Source organism: Equus asinus, chromosome 21, assembly GCF_041296235.1.
Source record: "Equus asinus isolate D_3611 breed Donkey chromosome 21, EquAss-T2T_v2, whole genome shotgun sequence".
Classification (NCBI taxonomy): Eukaryota; Metazoa; Chordata; class Mammalia; order Perissodactyla; family Equidae; genus Equus; species Equus asinus.
In genome coordinates this window covers 50,504,205-50,523,159 of record NC_091810.1, presented here as the reverse complement: position 1 = coordinate 50,523,159, position 18,955 = coordinate 50,504,205, and the positions used below count along the sequence as shown (strand labels likewise).

At 46.7% G+C, this 18,955-nt stretch overlaps 1 long non-coding RNA gene across 1 annotated transcript; it reads left to right on the top strand.

Moving 5' to 3' along the window:
- The first annotated feature begins 12,858 nt into the window (after window positions 1-12,858).
- Window positions 12,859-18,504, top strand: LOC139041353 (uncharacterized). Its single transcript, XR_011496348.1, has 3 exons — window positions 12,859-13,085; window positions 17,397-17,542; window positions 17,935-18,504. It is a non-coding gene; the product is annotated as an uncharacterized lncRNA (long non-coding RNA).
- Window positions 18,505-18,955: the final 451 nt, after the last annotated feature.

Genomic DNA, 18,955 nt, shown 5'->3' with positions numbered 1-18,955 from the left:
TATTTATTGATGCATAATTGACGTACCATAAAATTCACCCATTTTAAGTGTACAGTTCGATGAGTTTTAGTAAATTTAGGGAATTGTGCAACCAATTCCACAATCCAGTTTTAGAACATTCCCATTATCTCAGAAAGTTCCCTTGGGCCCATCTGCAGTCAATCCTCATGTCCACTTCAAGCTCTAGGCAACCTCTGGTCTACTTTCTGCCTCTAAGTTTTGCCTTTTCTAGAAATTTCATATATATGAACTCATACAATATGTGGTCTTTTGTGTCAGGCTTCTTTCAGTCAGCATAACATTTTGAGGTTCATCTATGTTGTAGCACGTGTCAGGAGTTCATTCCTTTTTACTGCTGAGTAGCAATCCATTTGGTGGTCTAGTGGTTAAGATCTGCCTCTCTCAGGGCAGCCCCGTGGTGCAGGGGTTAAGTGTGCACATTCTGCTTTGGCGGCCTAGGGTCCACTGGTTTGGATCCCAGGTGTGGACATGGCACCGTTCATCAAACCATGCTGTGGCAGGCATCCCACATATAAAGTAGAGGAAGATGGGCACAGATGTTAGCTCAGGGCTGATCTTCCTAAAAAAAAAAAAAAAAAATTTGCCTCTCTCACCGCCGAGTCCCCGCTTAATTTCCTGGTAAGGAAACCACATCACCCGTCTGTTAGTTGGTATGGCAGCTGTGATGCTGAAAGCTATGCCATCAGTATTTCAAATACCAGCAGGGTCACCCATGGTGGACAGGTTTCAGAGGAGCTTCCAGACTAAGACAGACTAGGAAGAAGGACCTGGCCACCCACTTCCAAAAAACTGGCCACGAAAACCCTGTGAATAGCAGTGGAGTATTGTTTGATATAGCACCAGAGAGGATGGTGCAAAAAGACCAGGGAGGGTTTCGCTGTTCATAAGGTCTCTAGGAGTCAGAACCAACTCGATGGCACTAACAACAAAAGTATTCATTGTGTGGGTCCATCACAGGTGGTTTGTCCATTCACCGATGATGGACACTTGACTTGTTTCCCGTTTTTGGTATTATGAATAATGCTGCTATAAACATTCATGTACGAGCCCTTCTGAGGACATGCACCTTCAAATGCTGTTTGTAAAGGTAAACTATAATTTACAAAGTCTCTTCTCCCCATTCCTCAGGGTGTCTGCAATCAGTGTAGTCAGAGGTGTGAGAAAGTGATCAATGGGGAGGCCCAGCCTCTCCTGCCAGCAGCTGACCAGTTGAGATCAAACTCAGACCCCTCCCCAGGCCCTGCTACCCTGTAACCTCACCTTACCCACTTGTCACTGCCCTCCCCATCATTACCCCAAATATATGCTTTGATTTAGAGCTGGTGATTAAAGGATTTTGCCTTTCAGTTGAATTAAACTGCTCAAAATATCAGAGAAGAGAATAAAAACAGGATGGACCTAGATCGCTTGAAAGTTCTGGGGCCTCTCATCCCTCCTGAGCATCACTAGGCCTGGGATGTCCCCACGGATGAGGCACTGTCTAGTCCAAAAGTAGCCTCCTCTCTATGTGCACAGTAATCAGAACAAACTGAAGCTCCAAAACTGACCTTCTACCCCAAAGGTCCCTGATTCTTTGCTGCTATTTGGCTCCGCTGGCTTGGCAGACTTCAGGTTTAAAACACCTAGACTCCGTTCCTTACATCTCAGGGACATCCCAGCTGCTGTATGGGAAAGTGTTTTTCTTACCCCATGTCCAAGCCTTTCCATCCACCACACGAGAGGGGCACCAAAGCTGTTATCCTATACTCACACGGCCCCTTGCAAGGGCCCCAAAGGAATCAATTGAGCAAAGGCTGACTGTCTAAGACCCTTTGCTCAGAGCCAGTTGCCCTCTCCAGTTCCAGTAAACCTCCCCGTGTGCAGGCGGTTTCTGGGCTCCAGTCTTAGGCCACGCCATTTGGTAGAGGAAGTTCCGGCCTTAGAGTCCAAAGATCTGGATTTGCGTTCTGTGCAGACTTGTGGCAGCAGTGACCTCGGGCTCTCCACCTACGACGGAGGTGATATTTTCCATCCTGTCCACCTCTGGGGACAGCTGAGATAACAGGAAGAGATTGGTGGGGTGTATCTGCTGTGGAAATTCGGAGGGGTCACATAGGCCCCAGGTCAGAGGGCTTCAGAGAGCAGGAAAGACTTCGCTCCTGGCACCAGGGAGGATGGAAACAAGGACCCTTTCAGGGAGACAGCCTCTCCGGAACTGCCATCCTTGACTTGCTCCCCAGATTCACCAAGTCAAACAGTGGCCCTGCACCAGGAGTTAAAGAGGTGCATCAAAGCCATGGATTGGAGTTGAGTTTTTATGTTGTAATGAGTGGTTGGGTGACTTAGACCAAAACTATTGGGAAATGCCTGTGCATTTAGTGAGGAAAGTGGACAAGAACAGAGGCCTGGAGTGTGAATCTCAGTCTTGGCACCCACTAGCTGTGACCTTAGACACATTACTTAACATCTCCGGCCCTCACTTTCCTCATCTATAAAATGGGAGTAATCATCTCACAAGGTTACTGTGAAAATTAAGTGAGAATGTATGTGAAGTTTTTCACTCATTAGCTGATAATGTGTGCCAAAAATGGCAATTTTCTTGTTCGTGTTTTATTTTTAATAAAGCATTTCCTCAGTGCCTGCTATGCATTTGATTATCCATTGGTTTGGTCATTCATTTGTTCATTCATCCATTCAACAGAAACTTTCTTTTTTTTTTCCTTTTTCTCCCCAAATCCCCCCAGCACATAGTTGTGTATTTTTAATTGTGAGTCCTTTTAGTTGTGGCATGTGGGATGCTGCCTCAGCATGGCTTGACAAGCAGTGCCATGTCCACGTCCAGGATCCAAACCAGCCAAATCCTGGGCCACCGAAGCAGAGTGTGCGAACTTAACCACTCAGCCCTGGGGCCGGCCCCAACAGAAACTTTCAAGTGTTAACAGCGTGCCAGGATTTATGAAATGCACTAGAAAACAAATAAAAGCGAAGACTGATATAGTGCTTGAACATTTCAAAGCTCTTTTACATTCATTGCCTCGTTTTACCTTCTTACACCAAGGCAAGGATGAGAAAACAGAGGCACTGAGCATGTTGGGATTCATCCAAGATATCAACTAAAAAGTGACACAACAGCCTCAAACTCAGGTCTTCAAACATTAAACCCAGTTTACTTTATAGGACACCTAAGTATCCAAAGAGCAGGGTAATTAATAAATGAGTAAGACAGGGCACCTCCCTGCAATTCTCCACGATTGATACTCCCAGAACAACGGACACCTCCCCTCATTGTAGTCTTACCCTCATGGCCCTGTTAGAGTTATTTGTTCAGACTCATCTCCGTATTCAAGGAGTCTGCCCAGAGCAGGGCAACGAGATGATGCCCATGTCCATCTGGGTTATCAGTTGTCAACAATGGAGCAGGGCCCAGGTCACGGGCAGTGCCCTAGCAGTAAAGAGGCTAGGAAAGTGACGGCATGGCTTCTATCTAGAGGAGTGGGACTCAGAACAGGAAGTGCCCAGCACAGGAGAGTGTTCAAAACTTCTGGGAAGGCAAAAAGAATGCCAGATGTGCTGTGCCCTGGCCTGAATCTGAATCTGGTTGGTGGGGAGACCTACATACACTTAGCCCTAACTAAAGAGTAAGGAATCCTTCCAGCACAGTCTCAATGCCCCTTTGGGGGCTCAGAGCCAGGATTTAAGACTTCTGATTGCTGAAGTTATTCAGATAGATTCCTGGCCAAGGAGGCCTTTAAGCTGGTCCTGGCCGGAAGGCCTCACCCTGCACAGGCACTGAGACAGCCTCCCAGCCTTGCCCTGCCCAGGTGCATGGGCAGGATTCATTGGGATCTGGCCACCCCCAGGTGCACTGGGAGCTTGAGTACTGAGAGGCAGGATGTGGCTCCCACCTGGACACCAGCTTTGGGAGGAATCATCGAGTCTGATGTTGAGCATTCCAACAAACAAGGCCCAACCAAGCTGTGGATTCCAGGGGGCAATCTTGTTCCCCATGATCCGATGCCCTAAAAAGTACACAGCTCCTCTACACACCATAGTTTCTCTAAGGCAAACTCTGCTGAGGATAGAAAGAGCCAGAGAAACACGAAAAGAATACGAGAAATGGCAGCTAAGATAAACATAAAATAATTGCAGGGCCAAGCCGCTGAGGGAGCAGAGGAAGAGGTGATTGATGCTGCCCCAGGGAGTCTGAGCAAGCTCTGGAGGAAGAGACTGAGCCCAGTGAAAAGGACTGGCAGGAGTTTGCTGTGCCACGCAGGGGAGGGAAAAGTGTTTCACATGAGGCAACAGTGTATTTAGGAACACAGGGTGGTGAACAGGCAAATGGCTGAGGAACGTTGAAGTTTGGCTGGACTGCAGGATGGATGGGAGGCAGGAAGTAGGCAGGAAAGGCCAGCAGGGGAAAACGGAACATGAGACCTTGCTGTGACCTTCACACAGAAACCAAACTGCTTGGGAGTTGAGCAGTTTCGCATTTGAAAGGGAAATAGCATTGTGCTGAGAAATAAAGCTGCATATGGAGTGCCAACTCTGCCCTGTGGCTTTACAAGCCTATTCTCTACATCACACAATGTGCACACTTTACAGATGGGGACATGACACGGAGCCATGGTTTCTCTTTGGTACCAGTCCCATGTGAGCAGAGAGCAGGACAGAAGGGACCTCGGCAGAGCCATACCAGCCCCTTGAGGGTTAGGACCCCCTTACATGGAAGGAAGCAGGGTGGCACTTATTAAAGAGTTCTCTCTTCTGATCTTAAGGTCTGAAATCTGGATCCCCTCTCTGGGTCACTGTAGCACCACCCAAGGTCACAATACCCAACACCTTAAATGAGCCACCTGTTAAGGACCCTCCAGACAGAGCCTTTTCAGTGGTAGGGCCCACGTACCTGGTGCATGGCACATGCTCAGTAGTAACTGTTGGATGAAGTTTCCTGTAAATAATTCTTTTGGTTGTCTCTAGGCTTTGGGCAACATCTTCAGGAAGTAACTCCCAGTCTCTCTGGTTCATCAAAGTCAAGTGGAAAGGAAGGGGCTCGATCCACTTCCATAGGGCTGCCAAGGGCAAGAGTGCTCCTAGAGTCCTCCCCAGTCAGTTGAGTCATGGAGGGAGGACTTCCTGGAGTAAGAGAGGCCTAGGTGACCCAACGAGGGAGGTGGGAGAAGTGAAGGGGGTAAATAGGAAGTGGGTTTGGGAATAAGGAAGAGATCTGGTGGGGCCCACCTGGGGAGGCCACTCGGAGGAAAGAATGTCAGCCCCTCACCTCTCAGTGCCATGTCTCCCCATCTGTGAAAGGCAGGGCCTCCTTCCTCCTCAGCTTCTCTGAGGCGGGAGGTGTCGGGAGAGGGTGGGGAGAGGAAAGGAGCCAGCTGTACCTTAGCCAGGGTAGGGACTAGGTCCTCTGCCAGGCGGCCACTCTGTGCCTCCCCGCTATGTGTCAGCCTCAGCTGGCTATTTGTGGTGAGTCACAGCCCTTTTATCCATCTACAAAATGGGCTCAGGGCCGGCTCCGTGGCCGAGTGGTTAAGTTCACACGCTCCGCTGTGGTGGCCCAGGGTTTGTATCCTGGGCGCGGACATGGCACGCTGGTCAGGCCACGTTGAGGTGGCATCCCACATCCCACAACTAGAAGGACCTGCAACTAGGATATACAACTGTGTGTGTGTGTGGGGGGGGGGAGGGTTTGGGGAGATAAAGCAGAAAAAAAAAAAAAGATTGGCAACAGTTGTTAGCTCAGGTGACAGTCTTTAAAAAAAAAAAAAATGGGCTCAATAATGGTATTTACCCGATAGGGTTTCATGAGGACTCGGTGTGGGATGATTTTTGTTACTATCTTGATTTTGTCTGTTGTCTTCGTAGTTATATGGAGGATAAGAGATGAGCCAGACCCTGAACCTTCGGTACCCTATGTGCTGCACTCATAATAACCCTAACTGGGATCTCTGAGTGCTTACCGGAACTGCTCTAAGTTCCTTATATGCATTAAGTCACTTAATTCCCAGAACACCCTGCCATTTTCCACATTTTGCAGATAATGAACCCGAGGTTTCCATCCACCCATTCCCTCATCTGCTCAGTTGCTCATCACATACCGTGCTCACCAGGTGCTCAGTAGCCTGGGCTTTGGGTCAGCCCACACTTGTCAGCATACCTGGCCCTCCTGAGCCAGCCAGATGTCTGGGCAGGCCTTGGAGCTCCCAGACCTGTCGCCGCACCCTGTTTCGGCCCCACCTGGCCGCCTTCCTTACCCTGCTGGGGAGCTCGGCAGCTGCCAAGGCTCGTCATTCTTCCCTCTGCACACCCAGTTATTTGGGTGCTGGCAAATGCCAGGCAAGTGAGGAGCCACAGCTTACACTACCCAGCTCCCTTACCCTCAAGGTGCGGGGTAGGCGTGGGGCAGGGAGCAGGGGAGAGACAGGGTGTCTCCTGGGCTCGGAATTGCTGAGACTGGACGCCAGCTGAGTCACGGCATTAACTCATCCAGACCCGGGGCTCGGGAGTACAAAGTGCCTGTGTGTCCCTCTGGACCCAGGGAGAGACATGGCATCCTTGCGACATGAGCAGCCAGGTGGCATCCTTTGCCCAGGCGCAGGGACAGTTTAGCTTGTTCTTCAAACTTAAATCAAGTGGTCCCAACTTCTCCCCTTATTCTGAACCATTTGTTCAGGACCCATCACGAGCTCAGGGAAGAGAGGGAGAGCCAGGCTTCCAAACACAAATTAAGAAATTAAGTCTCATGGGAATTAGCAGTGTTGCAGTCACCCAGAAGTGGCTTCTGGGCTCAAGAAGCTGAAGCCCAAATTTGGAAGTGCAGGCCTGAGAGGGGCTGCGGTGCCAGTCCTCAGTGAGTCGCCCAATGCCAGGCTTCTACTCTCCCACCACCTGTGCTGCTCTGTGTCGAGAAAGGAAATGTCCTATGTGAGAGTACTTCTAATAGAAGAAGAAGGTGAAAATAGGTAAAGAGGGGCCGGCCTGGTGGGCAGTGGTTAAGCGCGCACGTTCTGCTTCAGCGGCCCATGGTTTGCCGGTTTGGATCCCAGGTACGGACATGGCACCGTTTGGCAAGCCATGCTGTGCTAGGCGTCCCAGGTATAAAGTAGAGGAAGATGGGCACAGATGTTAGCTCAGGGTCAGTCCTCCTCAGCAAAAAGAGAAGGATTGGCAGCAGTTAGCTCAGGGCTAATCTTCCTCAAAAAAAAAAAAAAATTAGGTAAAGAATGTTATAAAGGACCCTGAAAATAATTTCCTACCCATTCAGGTAGCCCTGTGCTCCCTTGCAGGGCAGGCCCAGCGACCTGCAGAAAGGAGACAATGAGTCAGGCCTTAGGGCGCTTCCAGACCCTCCCTGGCTCCTTCCTCACCCGGGCATTATCATCTAACCTGCCTGTCCCACTCATGACTTCTTGTGACCAGAGACCAGGCCTTGACAGTGAGGTGGGTGGGGCCAGGGGCAGAGGTGAGAGGCTGCAGAGGCTGGGCCCTCATTTTCCTGTTTGGATGGCAGCAGGAGAAACCGGGATGAAGGCTGGAAAGGCCTCACAGAGCTTGGTCCCAGTCAGTCACTCTGAGGCTCACCACCAAGCGCTCCCTGAAACACCCCCTTCCACCTTTCCACCAGGCACCTGCTCTCTCTCCGAAGCAGGCTCAGTAGTGTGCGTCTCAGGAAGGTGGCTTGCACATGAGAGGAGAGAGTCTCAGACTTGCAACAAGCGTCTACTCCCGTCTCTTCTGTTCGTTAGCCAAGTAATCAAAAGCCACTCGCCCACCTCCATGAGCATGAGTGTTCTCACCCATGAAATGGGGCTAAATCCCACCCTGTGAGAGTCAAGTGAGAATGGGCACCTAGAAGGGAAACCAGACGGTGTCCCCAAAGTCAGTCCTCGGGAACCCAGGTCCTATGAGACGTTCCATGGAAAAAAGACTGTGTGGGCAAATAAGTTTGGAAAATGTTCTCTTGTCTCCTGAAATGCAGGCTAGCAGGTGAGGGACCCTGAGAAGCCCAGCAGTATAGAAGCCAGGTGGAAATTATTTAACTCAGGGTTTCCAGCACTTGACTCACGATTTCCGTTTTTTTTTTTAAAGAAGCATACTGTGCAGGAGGTGTTCTGAGTGCACTTTATGCACATATTAGGCGACCATGGTGTTTGGAAAATGGCCAATAGTCCACTTTCATGGGAGGAGAGGGCTCAACCAAGGAGAAGGGTGACAGCAGCCTGGAAATTAGGTGGGACTTCAACATGCTCCTGCACTGTGGGTGGAAACAGGCACTGACATTGACGAGTTAAAGGGCAATTTGACTACTCTGATTAAAATGCTAAAGGCTCTATCATTTATCTGGCAACGTCACTTCTAGGAACTTCTCCTATATAGGTATCTGCACTTAATATGTACAAGAATGGTTGCTGAAACATCACTTGTAAATTTCAAAAAAAAAGAAGAAGAAAACAACCTAGACGTCCTAGGGAAGTTTCAGTCTGTCTGTACACATAGTGATAGCCTGTGCCACTATGACAGACAAAGCTTGTCTATGTGCCCTGAAAGGCAAGACTTCCCAAATGTGAGCTTCAGTAAAAATGCAAGTTCCCTCTTACGTAAAAAAGAACCTTTTCTGCTCTCTCTCTCTGTGTATATACATGTATACATATATAATATATATGTCTTGTTTCGTTGTTTTTTTTTTTGAGGAAGATTAGCCCAGAGCTAACATCTGCTGCCAATCCTCCTCTTTTTTTAAAATTAAGATTATGATAGTTAACAACCTTGTGAAATTACAGTTGTACATTATTATTAGTCGTGTTGTAGGTACACCACTTCACCCTTAGTCCCCCCCTACCCCCCCTTTCCCCTGGTGACCACTGATCAGTTCTCTTTGTCTATTTGTTAACTACCACCTATGAGTGGAGTCATACAGAGTTCGTCTTTCTCTGTCTGGCTTATTTCATTCAACATAATACCCTCAAGGTCTATCGATGCTGTTGTGAATGGGACGACTTTGTCCTTTTTTATGGCTGAGTAGTATTCCATAGTATGTATATACCATATCTTCTTTATCCAATCATCAGTTGCCGGGCACTTAGGTTGGTTCCATGACTTGGCTATTGTGAATAATGCTGTGATGAACATAGGGGTGCATGGGACTTTTGGAATTGCTGATTTCAGGTTCTTAGGATAGATACCCAGTAGTGGGATGGCTGGGTCATAAGGTAGTTCTATTTTTAACTTTTTGAGAAATCTCCATAGTGTTTTCCATAGTGGCTGTACCAGTTTGCATTCCCACCAACAGTGTATGAGGGTTCCTTTTTCTCCACTGCCTCTCCAACATTTGTCACTATTGGTTTTGGAAATTTTTGCCATTCTAACAGGTGTAAGGATATCTTAGAGTAGTTTTGATTTGCATTTCCCTGATGATTAGTGATGATGAGCATCTTTTCATGTGTCTATTGGCCATCCATATATCTTCTTTGGAGAAATGTCTGTTCATGTCCCCCGCCCATTTTTTGCCAATTCTCCTCTTTTTGCTGAGGAAGACTGGCCCTGAGCTAACATCCATGCCCACCTTCCTCTACTTTACATGTGGGACGCCTGCCACAGCATGGCTTGACAAGCAGTGTGTAGGTCTGCACCTGGGATCTGAATTGGCAAACCGGGGCGGCTGAAGCAGAACGTGCGAACTTAAACACTGTGCCACTGGGCTGGCCCCTGTCTTGTTTTTTATATTTATGAATAATGCTTCAGTGAACATTCTTGTATTTATATTCCATGTAAGTACATATATAGGATAAATTCCTGGAAGTGAAATTGCCATACCAAAAGATATGCTGAGGAAGATTCGTCCTGAGCTAACATCTGTTGCCAGTCTTCCTCTGTCTGTGTGTCAGTTGCCCCGGCACAGCATGGCTTGAGAAGTGGTGTAGTTCTGTGCCTGGGATTAGAACCTGCGAACCCAAGTGGCCAAAGCAGAGAGCACAGAACTTTAACCACTCGGCCATAGGGCTGGCCCCCTCCAAAGAATTTGTTTTTTTAATTGGCACCTGAGCTAACAACTGTTGCCAATCTTCTTTTTTTTTCTTTTCTTCTTCCTTTCCCCAAAGCCCCCCAGGACATAGTTGTATATTCTAGTTGTGAGTGCCTCTTGTTGTGCTATGTGGGATGCTGCCTCAGCATGGCCTGGTGAGCGGTGCCATGTCTGTGCCTGGGATCCGGACTGGTGAAAACCCAGGCCGCTGAAGCAGAGTGCACAAACCCAACCACTCGGCCACGGGGCTGGCCCCCAAACAATATTTTAAGGTGTATATATGGATATACAGGTAGATAGAGATAAATATAGATATACAGATATAGACACATCATATATTTATGTATATATATGTATATGTATTCATTACAAATCTAAATATAAATGACATACATCTATATATGCATGTATACTTATATTATATATATATTTATAAAGGCACAGGAAAGGGTCTAGAAAGGTACATGACAAAGTTAATAGGGGCTGCTTCCTCTGAGGGACGCGGGAGTAGGAAGAAGGGTGGGGAGGACAGTGAGACGTGTGCATTTCCATGTTGTTTTTATTTTTTGCAGTGAACATGCGTTACTTTCGAAATTTTGAAAACTTATTTTTTTAATTGAGAGAAAAAAACCACTAAACCTAGGCTGAGAAGGATGGCTTTTCCTAGATAGCTAACTCAAAGCTTTGTTTTTTGCAGTCTGAAGCCATGTGTGTTTGTTATGAACATAAGCACCGAATGACTGATCCCGTTTCAATGGCTTGTGGTTTTGAAATGAAATCACATTTTGTTGGCTTGTTTGTATTTGAAAAATACTGAAGATCATAATATTGTATAACACACCATTTAAAAAATATCTTAAAAGAAAGAGGTCAGAGCTCTCTTTCCTAACCTGACCAGTCCTGTCTCGGGAAATAATCCTAACATAACACCCAGTGAATAGACTGGTGCAGATTCTTTTTTTTCTTCAAAGATTTTATTTTTCCCCCAAAGCCCCCCGGTACACAGTTGTGTGTTTTTAGTTGTGTGTCCTAGTTGTGGCATGTGGGACGCTGCCTCAGCATGGCTTGATGAGCGGTGCCATGTCCACGCCCAGGATTCGAACTGGCAAAACCCTGGGCCGGTGAAGTGGAGTGCGCGAACTTAACCACTCAGCCACCGGGCCGGCCCAACTGATGAAGATTCTTGGGCGCATTTTGAATGGAAGTATTGTGAACCTGTGGGGCACCCTCCAAGTTAGTCTGTTATTCGTTCCTAGTCCCTGGTCGCAGGGAGCACACAGCCTAGAGGACTGGTGAGCAGGGAATGCCTATTACCCTGTTCCCACCAGAAAGAAATGAGGGTCTATGTAGCCTCACATCTGTATGTTCACCATTGTGCCTGTCCTCCATCTCCTCTGGCATCACTGACCTTTCTGGGATTCTTTCCCATGCTTTTCAAGTGTATCCTTGAGAGGTTCATCTAGTGAGTTCTCTTGGTGGGGAATCGCTGTTTTTGTTTATCTGTGATCCTCTTTATTTTACTCTCATACCTTGCAAGGTAGTTTTGCCAGTTACACCATCCCAGGTTGAGAGAGCCTTTCTGCACTTTGTGGGGAGTACCTCTAGTCTCTCCTTGTTGCTGGTGAGCAGCCGCTAAGTCGTCCCTGTTTGAGTGCTCCAGCCTTCTGTTCAGCGTGTGCTTAAAATCCTGTGTCTTTGGTATTCCGCCCACATTATGTGCCCAGCTGTGGATTTCTTCTTATTTACTCTGCTTAGGATTCATGGGATTTCTTGGTTTTGTGGATTCAAGTTTTTCATCAGGCATTCTTTCTTTAAAAAATTACGTCTCCTCCATTCCGTCTATTCTTTCCTTCTGGGACTCAAATTTGCTCTCATTAGACCTTCTCATTATGCTCTGTTTCTCTCTTTCCACCTCCTTCATACTCTCCTGATAAGAATACGTATGATAAGTATGTGTCTTACTGTTGTATCCTAAATAATTTCCTAACATTTCTCCAGCGCATTATTTTTTCAGTTGGGTCTAATCTGTAATTTAACCCATCAATTGAGTTTTAGATTTCAACAGTTATATTATTCCTTTTTACAAAAATAAATGAGTTCTGTGGAAAAAGAAGGGCCCTCTCCAGAGGTGTCAGCAAAGGTGAAGACATGTGCAGGACTGGGAGAGGAGACCTGGGTTGGAGGGATGGGGGTATTGCCCAAGCCCATCCTTTATAAATGAGAACTCTGAAGTCCAGAGAAGTTAAGTGTTTTGCTCAGGGTCCCACAGCTAGTTAGGGGTAGAGCCAGAAATGGAATGCAGGCCTTCTTATTTCTTGATTAGAGTCTAGCAATTGGTCAGGACCATCCAAGGGGGAAGGGGTTAGGCATTGAAATGGTTGAGGTGACTCACCCTGTATCATCCACAATAAACCATGAATGAAGTATAAAGACACCCAACAAAGATCTGATGTTTTTCCATGCTGACTACTTTGATGCATTTATTACAAACATACACTGACAATCCACCCCCATGCCCAGCTTTTTGTTTCCTGCTCTGGTGCCATTGCTTTGTGGTACATGAAGCACACCCTTGGACTAGCCCATTGGGAACTGCATCCTGAACAAGGAACAGCCACAGCTTTGCCTACACTCAGGGCAGGCAGGATGCCCTTAAATGCAGCTGGAAGCCAGGGCGGGGTGGAGGGCTCCTGCAGCGCCCCCAGCCCCTCCCAGTTACTGATTCGGGAGAAAACAAGCCGGAAAGCAGATGCTTGAGGAGGCTAACCTGGAGCGTCATCGCCATCTGGTGGCGTAACCCGGCTATGGCAGCGGTCGCGGGGCGGAATGAGAGAACAAAGGAGGCCTGTGGGTGGAGGCACCAGGCTGGGCGATTTGACTTCGAAGAAGAGCTGGGCCGCTCTGTCCGTCACCGGAAGGGGCTTCCTCCTGGAAGAGGTGAGCTCCCTGTCCTAGGAATGTTCAAGCAGGCGGCCCTACACTGGGCTTTACCTGACTCCGAGGCGTTATCAATTGGAAATCAGAATGGCCAAGGTCTTACGATCTTAGAATCAAGGTAATCCCCACTCCCAACCCTGCCGCCAGGTCACAGTCACACAGAGGCTGAGGATCTGCCCGAGATCTCCCAGCTCGCCCCGGCCGCTGTTTCTGTCTTCCATGTCGCTCCTCCGCCCCCCTCCGTGTGCGTCGCCTTTGTTCACCAAGGTCCTCAGCGACATTCCATTCTGGCCACAGGCAGCAGAGGTTTACCTTATCTCTCCAGTCCTCCCCGGGGCACACGGCCTGTGGCGCCACTCCCTCCCGGTCTCCCTGACCCGCATGCTGACATCCTGTTCTCCCGCGTCTCACTCTGGCTCCCTGCGGTCCCCACGCCCCACTCTGGACCTCTCTTCAACTGCAGTTGGGATGCTTGGGACCAGTTGCTGTCACCAGCCTGGATATTTCTCTGGAGCAATCCCCTCACGTTCATCCCCGACCACTGAGGCATCTGGACAGTCCACTTCCGAAACCCTTCCTGTCCACACAGGAGCTCAGCATGGCTGTCCCCGCCTCTAAAAATGTTTTCTTTTGAAATAATTTCATACTTACAGGAAAGTTGAAACAATTGTAAAAACAACTTCCTTATACTCTTTACCAAGAGTCATTAACTTTTAATAGTTGCTTTCTCCTATTTTTCTGTCTCTGTCTCTCTTACACACACACACACACACACACACACACACACACACACATACAATTTACATCTTTTCCCCCCCATTTAACCATTTAGAAGATTATCATAGTCCTTAACCTTAATATCAGTGTATTTCCGGAGAAAAAGGATATCCTTATATAATTATCAAATTCATGAAATTTAATATTGAGACAATATTTTAACCATATTTCAATTTTGTCAGTTGTCTCCAAAATGTCCTTTATAGCACTTTTTTGGGGTTTGTTTTTTGGTTTGGTCCAGGATCCCATATTTCATTTATTTGTCATGTGTCTTGAGTGTCCTTCAATCTGGAACAGTTCCTCAGCCTCTCTTTGTCCTGAATGGCACTGACATTTATGAAAACAGGCTACTAATTTTATAAAGTTCCTCAACTCAGATATTTCCTTTCCTCTTATATTTCTTGCTCTGAGCGCCAATGGTCTACGCAGTTCTTCAGGTTAGGAGCCAGGACATTATCCTGGGTCCCTCCCTCTCCGTCACTCCCACTCACCCATCACAGGTCCTAGTGCCCAATGCCCTTCTCTCCCATGCCTGCAGCTTCCGCTGGGGCTGTGCCCTCATCCTTCCTCACCAGCCAACCAGCTTCCACCCTGCCCTCAGCGCCTGTACTGCCTCACACAGGCTGGCTGCTGGGTGTGGTCCAAGGATCGGTAGCATCAGCAGCTTGTTTAGAAAGGCAGAATCTCAGGCCCCCTCCCAGGCCTACGGAATCAGAATCTGTATTTTAATAAGTTGCCCAAGTGTTTCTTCTGCTCCATTTTTGAGAAGTCCTGCTCTCAGATCCCTGAAGCTCAGCCTCCTCAGCCCCATATTCAAGGTTTTTGGAGTGTCCGCCTCCACCACCCCTGCCCCCAAGCTTCATTTCTTATTCTCATCTACATTCATGAATGTGTGGTATTTCACCTTTGCACCGTCTATTCCTTCTTCCTGGAATGCCCTCTGTCTCCTAAGACTCCTACTCAAGATTCGGCTTAAACATCACCTCCTCTGTGCTTCCTGCCATTCCTCTTGAGCAGTTTCCTCTGGACCTCTCTGTCTTTATCCTAGCTTCTGTTACGTGGAAGTGTTACTCCCCAGGGCTCCTGATCTTTAAGTGACGATTTCTCCCACTGGTTGGTGAGCTCCTTGACGGAAAGCCTGCATTTTATACACCTCCTTATCCTCAGTGCCTGGCACAATTCAAATGTTTGTTGAATGAGCATATGAAAGAAATAGCTCTTATTCCACAAAGGCCTTCTTCCAAGTAGATCTGAAGTGGGTATTGGGGTATCCAAAGGGCCGTCCAAATACCCGAGCCACCGAATGTTGGGACAGGGGTGGCCACAGGGGAACATCAACTTCAAATGCCCTCGTTATCCACGAGGAAAGGCCCCAGAGAGGGAGAAGTGCCTTACTGCAGAACCTTCTGCTGGAGAGGTGTGGCCTGAGTCACTATTGACTCACCCTTTGCCCTTCCTGGAGCCAAGTGCCCTTACCTGGCTCAGTGTGAGAAGGAGAGTACTAAGTGAGTAGCAGATGAATGTGCACAAAATGGAGATATTTATGTAAAGTTTTAAAACATGAAAAACAATTCTGTCTTCTTGCTTAGGAAATGATCATAATGCCAGTGAAGGATAATTGTTGCCTTGAGGGAGATGGGGAGAGGAGAGTTTCTGACCAAGTTGGGGCAGGCAGGGGGCTTCAGCCATGGTGTTTATTTTTCAGCTGGTGTGTGGAATGTGAATATTGAGTTATTATTATTATTATTTTTGGTGAGGAATATTGTTGCTGAGCTAACATCTGTGCCAATCCTTCTCTACTTTATGTGGGACGCTGCCACAGCGTGGCTTGACAAGCGGTGCTAGGTCTGCGCCCAGGATCCAAACCTGTGCACCCTGGGCCGCAGAAGCAGAGCATGCGAACTTAACCACTATACTGGGCCGGCCCCCTGAAATATTTTTTATATATCCTTACATACTGTAAGAATTCTTATCTGAACCAAGGGATCATGCCCTGCACAGTTGTCCCCAAATTCTTTAATGAGTTAAGTCTTGCCCAAGGTTCTCAGTTAACCTGCTCTCAACCTTGTGTCCATAAGTTTTTCTATAGTAAATGCAAACTCTTTGCATGGCAGGCTTCCAGCTCTAACAAGCAAGGTTCAGAGGGCAGGGTACATTCTAGAAACAGAATCTTGCCCTATTATTGGAGCATAAGATGAACACAGGATGAGGCTGGGTTATGCCTTAGCTTATGGGCTAGAGTTCAGGTTTCATTTTATAGGTAACAAAGAACCATTACATTCCCAAGTAAGAATGAGTTGACCTAATTAGATGTTTTAGCAAGTTGATTGTGGCCACAGTAGGCCAGACAGGAGACCAGCTGGCTTTTGCAATAATCCAGAAGTATTTCCTGCTCAAAGTAAATCTAAAAAGCAAAGTCCAGGTGAGGTGAGGAAGAGAAACAAGATTGGTTCTGAGTAGATACTGTTGAAGCTGTGTAATGGGCAGGAAAGGAGTTCGTTATTTTACTTTTATGTTTGAAGTTCTCCATGATTAAAAAAAGCAGTAATCTTGTAGAAATCATAAATATACACATATACAACAAATTTAAAAAACCCTAATTACAAGAATGGATACTTGGCAAACTTTTTCACACGTGAACTAGAAAGGTGCTGTGTGTCAAATAATTTGGATAAAAGATGAGTTCAACTCATACAACTGAACACCAACAAAAACAAACAGCCTGATCAAAAAATGGGCGGTGGGGGGCGCGGGGGAGAGGGGGACCGGCGCCGTGGCCGAGGGGTTGTTTGCACACTCTGCTTCAGTGGCCCAAGGTTTCACCGGTTCAGATCCTGGGCGTGCCTGGCACCACTCATCAGGCTATGCTGAGGTGGTGTCCCACATGGAACAATCAAAAGGACTTGCAACTAGAATATACAACTATGGGGGCCAGTCCAGTGGCACAGTAGTTAAGTGCGCGCATTCCGCTTTGGTGGCCCGGGGTTCACTGGTTCTGATCCCAGGTGTGGACATGGCACTGCTTGACAAGCCATGCTGTGGTAGGCATCCCACATAGAAAGTGGAGGAAGATGGGCATGGATGTTGGCTCAGGGCCAGTCTTCCTCAGCAAAAAGAGGAGGGTTGGCAGCAGTTAGCTCAGGGCTAATCTTAAAAAAAAAAAAAAAGAATATACAACTATGTACTGGGGGGGTTTGGGGAGAAGGAAAAAAAGGAGAAGATTGGCAACAGATGTTAACTCAGGTGCCAATCTTAAAAAAAATTTTAAAAAAGGGCAGAGGATATGAACATTTTTCCAAAGAAGATATACAGATGGTCAATAAGCACATGAAAAGATGTTCAACATCACTAATCATCAGAAAAATGCAAATCAAAACTATACTAAGATATCACCTTACAACTGTTAAAATGCCTATAATCACTAAGAATAAAAATAACAAATGCTGGAGATGGTGTGGAGAAAAGGGAACCCTCGTACACTACTAGTAGGAAGGCAAACTGGTGCAGCCACTATGGAAAACAGTATGGAGACTCCTCAAAAAACTAAAAATAGAAATACCATATGACCCAGCTATCCTACTACTGGGTGTCTACCCAAACAACTTGAAATCAACAATCCTAAGTGACCTATGTACCCCTGTGTTCACTGCAGCACTATTCACAATAGCCATGACATGGAAACAATCCAAGTGCTCATCAACTGATGGTTGGATAAAGACGTGATACATACATACAATGGAATACTACTCAGCCATAAAAAAGGACAAAATCATCCCATGTGCAACATGGATGGACCTGGTGGGTATTATGTTAAGTGAAATAAGCCAGAGAAAGACAAGTACCATATGACTTCACTCATATGTGGAAGATAAACAAACACATGGACAAAGAGAACAGTTCCGTGGTTACCAGGGGAAGGGGAGTGGTGGGTGGGCACAGGGGTGAAGGGGAGCATGTATATGATGACAGACAAGAAATAGTGTACAACTGACATATCACAATGATGTAAACTATTATGAACTCAATAAAAAAAAAACCCACATTAGTTCAAGGAAGTTAGTACATGGTGCAGAAATAGATGAAGAGCTGAAATATAACTTCATTCTGAAATACTGAGAAGAAGCAGCACATCTAAATTAACATTTCATATGTGCTTTTAAAGATTTTATTTTTCCTTTTTCTCCCCAAAGCCCCCTGGTACATAGCTGTGCATTTTTAGTTGTGGGTCCTTCTAGCTGTGGCATGTGCGACGCTGCCTCAACATGACCTGATGAGCGGTGCGATGTCTGTGCCCAGGATTCAAACTGGCAAAACCCCAGGCCGCTGAAGCAGAGTGCGCGGACTTAAACACTCAGCCACGGGGTCGGCCCCCATAAGTGCTTTTAAATATGTACAGACACTGTTAATTACAAGTAGACGTTTGGCTATTTCCACCATGAAACCTAAGGTTCATGTGGTCTAATGTCATGAGGAATAGTCTTGTCTCGGGAAGGTACTGTAATATGGGATGAGTTAGAGTACAGCCATAGGATTTTACATGCAGTTGAAAGCCATCTCTATATACATAATCTTTATGTACTTTCAAAAAGAGTGTGACAATAGTGGGAGTAGGGTGGGGATGCTTAGACCTGCAGTGTCCCTCTGGAAGGGTTAAAATGGGGGCTACATAAGGGAAGGCTTGTGTTTAATGTGAACCCTTTGGTCTCTGTGGATGTGCTGTCTCCTCCAAGTCTTCCTAACATGACAGTAATACTCACTGGAAATTGGTGGTACAGGGTCTTCTTTTCTTCACGGTCTTACAATTTTTTTTAAAAGGCTGGAATAATACCTCTACTATAGATGCAAATCAGAAGGGAACACAATATTTAAATGAAACTTGACTTGACCATGGGTGAAATATTTCAGATTTTAGCATTTGCTGTGTGTTTTGGAAGATTAAAAAAAAAAAGGAACACAAGTTACTTTCTGTTTCGGGCACCACTCTATTTTGTAATAGACTTTTGCTCCAGCTGTTATCCCTTCTGGCAATAGCCCCCCAACATCACATTTGCAAGGTTCTTTGGTTGCATGTGGGCCCAAGACCTGCCAACACCTGTTCTATTTCATTCTATAGTATCCTCTGGCTCCTTCAGAACACAACTGAAACTCCTATCTCATTTAGGGTCCCTCCTTTGGCCTGCTGCTTAATCCATATGAATTAAAAGATCTCAT